The sequence below is a fragment of the Acomys russatus genome, chromosome 5, assembly GCF_903995435.1.
Source record: "Acomys russatus chromosome 5, mAcoRus1.1, whole genome shotgun sequence".
Classification (NCBI taxonomy): Eukaryota; Metazoa; Chordata; class Mammalia; order Rodentia; family Muridae; genus Acomys; species Acomys russatus.
The window spans coordinates 41021804-41032324 of NC_067141.1; the positions used below are offsets into that span (position 1 = coordinate 41021804).

General features: G+C 45.5%; 1 pseudogene; it reads left to right on the top strand.

Annotated features, from left to right (window-relative positions):
• The first annotated feature begins 326 nt into the window (after positions 1–326).
• LOC127189849 (zinc finger protein 235-like) lies at positions 327–2407 on the top strand (annotated as a pseudogene).
• The last annotated feature ends 8114 nt before the right edge of the window (positions 2408–10521 follow it).

The window sequence follows — 10521 nt, forward strand, 5'->3', positions numbered from 1 at the left end:
TTCAAGATGGTTCCCATTTTCCCTGTACTTCCTTTCACCATTTTCCACAATTTAAAATTTTTATAAGGGAAATTTAAGGTAAAAGGCTCTTTGAATCAAGAATCCCGGGAGACCACTTCCTGGACATGGCAAGAACGTCCCATGGTTCTTCGTGTGCGCTTGTGCTCCCGGTGTCTCCCCTCGGGGACCAAGTCTGCCGGCCCGGGGAGAAGCGGGGCGGGGGGGGGAGGGGTGGGGGGCGTGGCGGCTAGGTCGTCTCTGCTGGGCTCTGCCTGAGGCGGCGCTGCCCGGGATTCCTGGACCATCTCAGCTGCTTGTGTAGTCCAGCTTCCCACGGAGCCTGGAGAGGAGCTGTGGGGACAGAGGCCAGTGCCCTGAAGGCTTAAGTGCTTGCTTCCCAGAGCCCTGCCTTGTGTCAAAGAGAAGAAGAGAACAATGATCAAGTCACAGGAGGCGGTGACATTCAGGGACGTGGCCGTGGTCTTCAGCGAGGAGGAACTGGGGCTGCTGGATGCTGCCCGGAGGAAGCTGTACCATGACGCGGTGCTGGAGACCTTCAGGAACCTTCTGTCAGTGGCTTCCTAACAACGGCCTCTCTGGGCCTGCGTGCAAGGACACCCCTGCCACACCTTGACCTCAGAGGCTTTCCTTAGCTTTGGGAAGGTTCCACAAGAAAGTCCTTGCATCCTTGACGCAGTCAGGGGGCCAAAGTCCAAACAAGATGGAGTCTCTTCATGCAACGTTAATAAAGTGCCTTTCACCAGGGCAGCTTCCATGCTGGCAAATGGCAATCCGTGTTGTCAACAAACTGGCCAGAACTCCAGAAGCTGAAATAAACACTCAAGGAAAGGGTCCTCACTTCCTAGAGCAATGCCACCCCTCCTGCCACACAGGAGCAGAAGAGCTTCCCTGGACTTCTGAGCACGACAGCTATCTTGAGAGTCTCACATGCGACCTTTCCTGCATTACTGAAAATCAGGGGTTTCTCTCTGGTAGAGGTCAGAGTTCTAGGAGTAAAATGCATCTTGGCAAGAGATGGAAACAGTATCTGCAGCCTCCAGTGAAAAGCAATGCAGTGCTGTTGGCTCCAGGAGCTGACATTCCGAGTTTCTCTTCCCACCGTAATAACAATATCCTGCATAGGAGAGACAAAGCCCACAGCAGCGGCGACTGTGGTAAAGTCATCTTTCCTGTGTCACCCGTCACGAAGCATCATGTTTACACAGAACAGAAGGCCTACCAGTGTACCAAGGGCCAGGAAGCCTTCATTGACAGCTCCAGTCAGGAACGCCATCAGCAAGTCTTTTTAGAAAAAGAGTCCCCTGTACGTAGTACACACAAGGACAGCAGACATAGCTCCAGTGTCCCCATTCAACAAAGTGCTCATCCAGGGAAAAAGCGCTACTGGTGCCACATGTGTGGCAAGGGTTTCAATCAAAGCTTGAATCTTCAGACCCATCAGAGAGTGCACATGGGGGGAGAAGCCCCACAGGTGTGACAGCAGCGCGGGAAAGGCTTCAGCTGCAACTGGGATCTCAAAATCTACTGCGAAGTGCACACCGGAGAGAAGCCTTACAAGTGCGGAATGTGTGGGAAGGGCTTCACAAAGTGGGAACACCGCCAGATCCACGAGAGAACCCACATAGGGGAGGAGAAGCCGTATAAGTGCGGCGACTGCGGCAAACGCTTCAGCTGTAGCTCGAACCTGCACTCCCACCAGAGATCCCACACTGGAGAGAAACCTTACGAGTGCGACACGTGCGGGAAGCGCTTCAGCTTGAGCTGACACCTTCACAGCCACCAGCGGGTCCACACGGGAGAGAAGCCATATCGATGTGGAGAGTGCGGGAAGGGTTTCAGTTCACTCTCAATTTCCGTAGACACCAGGGGGTCCACACAGGACAGAGGCCTTTTCGCTGTAATGTATGCGGGAAAGGCTTCAGCGGGAGTTCAGACTTTCAAGTCCACCAGAGAGTTCACACCGGGGGAAAAAACGTACAGGTGTGACGTCTGTGGGAAGCACTTCAGAAGCACATCGAATCTTCACACCCATCAGAGAGTCCACACTAGGGAAAAGCCATATATATGTGACGTGTGTAGGAAGCGCTTCAGGAGTACCTTAAACCTTCACTCCCACCATAAAATCCACACGGAAGAGAAACCCTATGCATGTGAGGAGTGTGGGAAAGGCTTCAGTCATGCCTCAGCTCTGCAAGCTCACCAGAGCATCCACACCGGGGAGAAGCCCTACAGGTGCGACACGTGTGGGAAAGCCTTCACACAGAGGTCCAATCTCCAAGTGCATCAGATAATTCACACCGGGGAATCAAGAATCCCCCTTAGGATTCTGCCTTTTGATTGGTCCTTTGAAATTTTGCATCATCACATTAAGTCATACTACGGTTAACAGTGGCTTAAGCAGAAGTCTGTCAGAGAAATCAGCTTTCTCTAAGTGTATAGCCCAGGAGAGTCTTGTATAGCATAAAGTCGTATATAGAGAGCAAGCATTATGAAGAACAAAAGCAGCTGGGTATGGTGTCACACACCTTTAATCCCAGCACTTGGAAGGCAGAGGCAGGTGGATCGCTGTGAGTTCAAGGCCAGCCTGGCCTACAAAGCAAGTCCAGGACATCCATGACTACACAGAGAAATCCTGCCTCAACAAAGCAAAACAAAAACAAAAAACAAAATAAAACAAAAATAAAGAACAAAAACAAAACAAACAAATATCTGGGGATTAAAACAGGAGACTAGGGAGAGGAAATGTCCTCATTTACTTCAAAGACACCTTTCTAGATGTGTAACCTGAGTTCCTTTCTCCCCAGCTCACACGCCCCTGAATTTTCTCTAGAGCTGCTGTGTTGCCTTGGTGCTTCACCATTCACCCTGCTGCATCCTCTCCCCAGTCAATTGTCAGCAACAGAGCTGTTTAAACTGCAGTCCCTTCAGTGTTGGAAAGATTGCTGCTGGTTCAATTCCCTCTGTTTTCTGAGTGTTTAATGTCTATTCTGTATTGTGCGTTTTCCTGAGATCATCTTAGCCCTAAGCCAATTACACCAAAGGACAGCAGATTGTCTGAGCCTCAGGGGGGATTTTTGCCCAGTTTGTTCTTTGGTTATTATTGTCACAGAGGGCCTGGATCGCCTGCTGAAGAAGGTATCTTGGAAAGAAGAAAGAATTTATAGTGAAGTTTCAAATTTTGAGAATCCTAATATTTAATATTTACCTTTTTTTTCAAGAAATTATAGATGTAGAAACAGGTTATGCATTTAAGCAAAGAGGAATCCCAATAGATCAGGTCTTAGAAACAAATGAATACTTTATTAATATGGTTCATTGCTACTCCTTGGATATGCTTGAGAGAATGAGGAAGTATCAGCCAATGCTCACAAATCACACAGCCACACTAACAGGACCTGAATCTGTCATAGTTCATGGGCTAGTCATCTCTCTGGGGGCAGAGGATTATAGGCACTGGCAAAGCAGAAACGTCAACTCCTTCTTTTGTTTCACTAGACAGTGTTAACTGGCTGTATTCTGCGTGCCAGTCAGAGTTCTACATACATTGTCTATTTCATTTAGAATTTTCAGCAACCCTCTGATGTTTCTATACACACGTACAGCTGTCAGCCCTATGTCAACCCTACATTCCAGATAAGGAGACCAAGGGCCACAGGAGTCAATGACCTCAGCAACACCATGTCATTTGTACGTGAGCAGCTAGGTCCCCTAAATCCTTGGCCATCATACTATTCATTTGGGAAAGGAGAGATTCATCTTAATACTAAAGGAGGAAAGAAGGCAGCCATCATGTTTGTCACTGTCCCTGGATCTGTAAAGACCAGAATCTAGTATTTAATCCCAGAACTTGGGAGACAGAGGCAGGTGGATCTATGAGTTTGAGGCCAGCCTGGTCTATGGAGTTGAATTCCAGGACAGCCAAGACTACACAGAGAAACTCTGTCTCAAAACAAAACAAAACAAAAAGACTAGAATCTAGGATTTATGGAACTACTCTGAGGAGATAAAAATGTATGTAGTAAATTATGTACATAAGTATTCTGTACATAATGAAGCCAAAATAAGATATAAATTCAAAATGGGATCCAAATGAACAACGCAGATTGAAACTGCTAAGAGCCCAGAGCCCACTCATGCAATGCTTTATATTCTTGTATGACAGAAAGGAGAGAGAAGAGGATGATGTGCAGATAAAGAGCACGGGCAGAAGCCTAGGCTATGTAAATGGTAATGACTCCAAAGTGGCTCACTTAGAACTTGACCCAGGACAGACGGCATCAACTGTACCCACAACTCTACAAAACACAGTTAGAGCTCCCAACCCATCACCCCATGGCAGCAGTCTTCAACTTCTCCATCTCTCCTACAATATTCACCTGGGAAAAGGAGAGCCCCACCTGCCTCCATTAGAGTGCCTGTGGGAATTGCTTAATTAGTGGTTGATGTGGGTTGGAGGGCTCAGCCAACTGGACCAGGCTACCCCTGCACAGGTGGTCCTGCATGCTATAAGAAAGCAAGCTAATAGCCAGGTGTGGTGGTGCAAACCTATAATTCCAACACTCTGGGAGGCAGAGTCAGATAGATCTCTGTGAGTTTGAAGTCGTCCAAGTCTACAAAAAGAGTCCAAGACAGCCACAACTACAAGAGAAACTCTATTTCTGGGGAAAGAAGAAGAAGAAGAAGAAGAAGAAGAAGAAGAAGAAGAAGAAGAAGAAGAAGAAGAAGAAGAAGAAAAGAAGAAGAAGAAAGAAGAAGAGAAGAAGAGAAAAGAGAAGAAGAAGAACGAAGAAGAAGAGAAAGAAAGAAGAAGAAGAAGAAGAAGAAGAAGAAGAAGAAGAAGAAGAAGAAAGGAAGAAGAAGAAAAGGAAGAAGAAAAGGAAGAAGAAAAGGAAGAAGAAGAAACAAAACAAAATAAAAAAGAAAGAAGAACAAAATAAATCAAGCTGACCGAGCTAGAATGAAGGAGCAGCCCGGTGAACAGAGTTCTGCGTGGTGTCGACTTCAGCTTTGGCTTCGGCTTCCCCTCATGAGAGACTGTAAACTGAGCCAGACAACCCCTTTCCTCCTCCTGTTGCTGGTTCGGTCATGGTGTTTATCACAGAAGCAAAAAGCAAATTAGGACATACAGCATCTGTACCAAGACTTTTAATTGTGACTTTACTTCTGCTTTCCTCCTGGACCAGTAACTGTTGCCAAAGAGAGAGAGCTAAGAGGGAAGGGGGTGAAGGGAGCACTAGATAGAGGATGGGGTAGTGGTATCCACTAACTCATTCTGTAAATATTTTTATTGCCCCCTAACAATGTACCCTGTATAATCTGTTATATGTCGACAGACAAAAGTATACTTTCATTTTTTGTTGGTTTGGTTTTTGTTTAGTTTTGTTTGAGACAAGATCTCATCAATTAACCCTGGCTGGGTTTTTACTTACAGTCTCCCGGTTTCAGTCTCCCATGTGTTGGGATTGCAGCATGTGGTACTGTGCTCAGTCTGTGCTAAAGAGTCCATGTTTTAATGCAGTCATGTAAATCATTATAATGTCACCACTGCAAGTTTTATTTGAAACCATTTTCCACAGCAATCCTCATTCAGTGAGTTTCAGAGCTTAGGGCGATTGAAGGGAGCACAGAGAATGAGGACACAGGGAAAGCCCTGAGGCTCTAACAAGCAGCTGCAGCTGTTCTAGCTCTTTATTTGGAAAGCCCTCAGATTTACCAGGACATCAGAGCAGACTGTCTTTGGGCTCACCACAGCCTCGGGGTCAAACTAACAATAAGAAACACCCTAATGACAGAGCCACTCTGAGAAGCTCCCATCCTAGAGGGGGGAAAAAACTAGCTGGCATCAGATAAGGAAGGTCCTTGAATCTCCAGCTGACTAGTGGGCAATTGAGATTAGTCCAGGTGTCTTAATAAACTCACAGAGCATGTTTCTTCACTGAATGTCAGGTTTCAGGTTAACTAGCTCTGACCAGGTCAGTTAGGGAACTTCTGTGAAGGCTGTGGTGAGTGATCAAGTCCAACGAAATCTTTGAACTAGAACACCACAGAGAAGGGCAGGATATGCTAACACGTCAGTTGTAGATTGTACAAAGTTCTAGGCCCATCCTCATCATTGGAGACACCCAGAGGGGTGACAGGAGGGAAGGAGACAGAGGCAGACAGACAGACAGACAGAGATCAGATGAAGATGAGTTTATTTCTATACCTGGTACCCCAACTAGGAACATAGTACCAAAGGGTCTCCTGCACTCCCATGGTGTGTGTGTATGTGTGTGTGTGTGTGTTCCTACATGCATGTCTCTGTGTCTGTGTGTATCTCTGTGTGTATGTATGTCTCCATGTAACTGTGTGTGCACTAATGGATCACTAAGAGTATTCCCAAAGTAAAGCTATTGTAGCTCTCCCTTTTTCCAGTCTTATTATCTCTTAATAGCCAGTCAGCCCTAAACCCAAGCAGGCCCATTAACTCTTTCAGGTCTCCCGGGTACCATTCCTACCATCCAATGCCTTTCTGGTACTTCACTCTCCAGGCATACTACTCAGGGATGCTATTTAGTTTAATACACTTGTGACACATAAAACTGTTCCCTGGAGGCATAAGAGAGTTAACCTGGACCCCCCTCTAAATTTCTGGTGTACTGCAGGGAACTGGCTGAGAAACTGAGATAGAGTGTCCAGTGTCTTATTTCCTATTTCAGAGCTCTAGTGACATGGGCAGATCTGTAAGAAGGCTTTGCAAGTTTATACATAGTCAGCCTACAAGTTGGCCTTAGAGACAGAACTGCTCTCAGCTGTCCAAATGTTTTGCCTTCAGTTCTGCCTATGGTTTCCTTAAAAAACCAAACTCATAGCTGGAAAGTGGTGCTGCATGCCTTTAATCCCAGTACTAGGTAGACAGGGGCAGGTGGATCTTTGTCAGCCTGGTCTTCATACAGAGCAAGTTCCAGGACAGCCAGAGCAACACAGAGAAACCCTGTCTTGAAAAACAAAACAAAAAATCAAACTCATAGGATTTCCTAGGGAGTGGAAAGATGGAAGTTCTGTGGGTAGAGGTCCTGAGCACGTTGTCCTTCATGAGTCTATGTCTGCACCCCTCCTGTGTCGCTGCAGAGATCTGTTCTGCTGTAATTCCTGCTTGGATGAAGCAGAATTCTCTGCACAATATGTAAAACTCTCACTTCCTGTCTTCCTCCCTGGCCAGTGGAACAGTCACTCCTGACCACACCAAACGTAACCTTTCCAAGTTTACCTCAGTTCACATCAGCATGTTTTCAGCTTCCCATAGTTTATTTTCATCTCTCCAGGGAACAAGACCTCTTGAGAAATAGAGGACAGTTGGTTCATGGTCTCCAGCTGTCTCAACTGAAAGCATGGCCCAAGCCCGGGCAAGCCTGCATGGTAGATGCCAGGATGCCGCCTAGCTCATTTGCCTGCTGACACAGCACTTAGAGTCTGCAGGAGACAAAAGTCTCCAGTTTAAATCACCATGGCTGAAAAGGAGGGTTTATAATAAAGAATGTGGAGAAATTCCCTGTGACCAAACCCCTCATGCTGAGATTTAAATTAATAAACACCGGAGCTAGAAGTGAATTTAGACATCAAAAAATCCAAATGTCATCACAAGGAAATAAGGATGAGGAGAGTGACAAATCAAAGGACACAAGACTTGCTGGAGTCAGAATTGGTGGGGGTGGGTATTGAAGTCATAAAGAACAAGCAGAAAGTAGGCTATAGCTGCCTCACATACTGAGGTATTAATTAAAGGGCACATGGGGTTGAGCATGTGGATGGCATGAGGATAAATCTCACAAGAGCCAAATTAACACTTGTGAGCACTCGGGAGGCAGAGGCAGGCAGATCACTGCAAGTTCGAGACCAGCCTGGTCTACAAAGGGAATCCAGGACAGCCAAGGCTACACAGAGAGACTCTGTCTCGAAAAACCAATAAACAAGCAAACAAACAAACAAACACTTGTGGTCCCTAGAAGCACATCTAGTCAATGGGCCCCCCAAACTCCTTCAGTCTCTCTTCTCTGATCCTTTTGTATTAAGGATCCTCTCTGCCTTTACTTCTACTATTTATATAAACTTGTATCTCTATTTTCCTTCCTTCAGTTAAAAAAAAAAAATCCTTCTTAAAGGGGCATTTGCTTCTAGAATAGAGTCTCCACTTTATTTTCTGTGTGTCTCCTACTTTCTGCTCATCTATCCTTGGGGTCTTGTTCTGGAAGTCAGGGTCTGCTATTCATATAGCAAGCCTGCAGTGGGTCTCCGCGCTCTGGTGCATTATTTCAGAGCATAGGGATATTCAGGGAGGTGTCCATCCTGGCAGTCAGGATGGCAGGTGAAATAAAGAGAGCCATCGTCATTGTCCAATGGGGCTTTAAGCATACAGATGTGCTGGCCTGCTTTCCACGTTAGTACTATGACTGGGAACTGGCATCTCCTCTATTCTAGATAATAGTAAGGGAGAAAATAGTTCAGGATCTAGGAAGCCTTGGTTTTAATCTCCTGACCAGTGTTTCTAGTAAGTTGTTCTTTAGACAAGATACAAATTAAAACATTCCTTGTCTGTAGCACAGATTTTTTTTTTTTCTGAGACAGGGTCTCTCTGTGTAGCCTTGGCTGTCCTGCACTCACTTGTAGACCAGGCTGGCCTTGAACTCACAAAGATCCACATGCCTCTGACTCCCAAGTGCTGGGACTAAAGGCATGCGCCATCATGCCCGGCTCCATGTGCCACCACACCCGGCTCTAGAATTTATAATAGAGCATCTGACATAGGTTGTGAGGGGACTGAAGTAACTTACATTAAGCATTTAGAAAAGATTTTGACACATAAGTATTCAATTACTGCTGTCATGGCATCTCTTCTTATAGCACCTGGGATGGGTTTTAGGTACATGTACAATTCCATTCTTCCACTCTTCTCATATAACTATGCACACTACCTACTGGCCCAAAGAGTATAATACAACCAAAACCGTGCCACATAACAGACTCTCAAAGGTAAATATAAGAAGGTAATATATCTTCTGGCTTGTTGAAATCCTTGCCCTTAGAACCAAAACAATGTTGTGGAAAAGGCTGGAATCCATACAACGACTACATAGAGGCAGCTTAGGCAAAGCATTCAACTGTGCCTGTCAGTGAGTAACTTCAGGTAACCCCAACTTCCACCTCCATCATAAGTATATGACAAAAGAGATCACCCCAAGCTTTGCTTAACATTCTAATTCTCAGACTCCATTGACATTGCTAATGATTGATTACAGCAGCTAGTTTAGGAGTAATTTAAGCAGTAGTAGCCTTTATTTGTTTTTATCAGTGTGAGTTTCTATTTGTGTGGATCTTGGCAGAACTCCGGAACCACTGTTATCTCTCAATCTTGGCTTCTGTACTACAGCTCTTCTTAACTAGACAGTAGATTGTCATGGCCTGGGTAGGAACTTTTAAAAATGGCAATATCGTGACTCAGTACTGGTTATAGTATACAATCTGAAAATGTTTCCCATCCTTTTCAACAGGCGTCAACAGGGAGAAGACTTACTATTACTAATATATTGGGTTTCAATAGATGAAGATGTTCCTTCATCCACTAGGGTTCAGAAGGATCTGCTTATACATGGATCTTGGGAAGACTGTGCTTGCAATCTAAAGGAATTAGAAACGAATCTGGTGTTTCTAGTATATAAATCTTACTCGGTAGAATCTAGGTTAGTAAGAGAAGACACCAAGCTATGGCTTTCAAAAGAAAATATCCAGTATGGCTGAAAGACTAGAAACAAGACCTTAAACGTCCACTTCAAATCTGTAGTCTGATCACCAGTTGTATTTTGTTGTTTTACTCTATTTTGACTTACACCAGTGGTGGAACCTGGCTTCTTTCTGCTTCCAGTGTGTTTCACCAAGAGCTCATTTCCATACATACACTTAAAACTCCTGTTTCTAGGGCTGGGGAGATGGCTCAGTGATTAAGCGCACTGGCTGCTCTTCCAGAAGTCCCTGCCTGGGGTCAATTCCCAGCACCCATGTGGAAGCTTACAACTGTCTAGAACTCCAGTTCCAGGGAATCTGGCACCTCCATATACAGGTATCCATGCAGGAAAAACACCAACGCAAATAAAATAAATCTTTAAAAGAAAATTCCTGTTTCTAAAACTTCGTAACTCCTAAAGTGTATTGACACCTCCACCCCCCCCCCCCCCCCACCCCCCCCCCCCAGGCAGTGGGCTAGGAAACCTTTAACAGATTGCCTTGCCTCTAGGGAGGCAGCTTCTGCAGCTCATATAAATAATTCACAGGGATCAACACTTGCTTAAATTAATGGAAAGGGGGATGAACAGAAAGCATCTCCCTGCCTTCCTCAAGTTTGCATTATCGGCATTCCTAGAAGTGCAGAGCTGAGCTGATGGATGCCAGTTGGGGCGCTACAGTGAGCAGCCCTGCTGTAAAGGTTTCCCCAGGCAGTGAGCTGGGAACAGAATTTTCTGTGAGGTG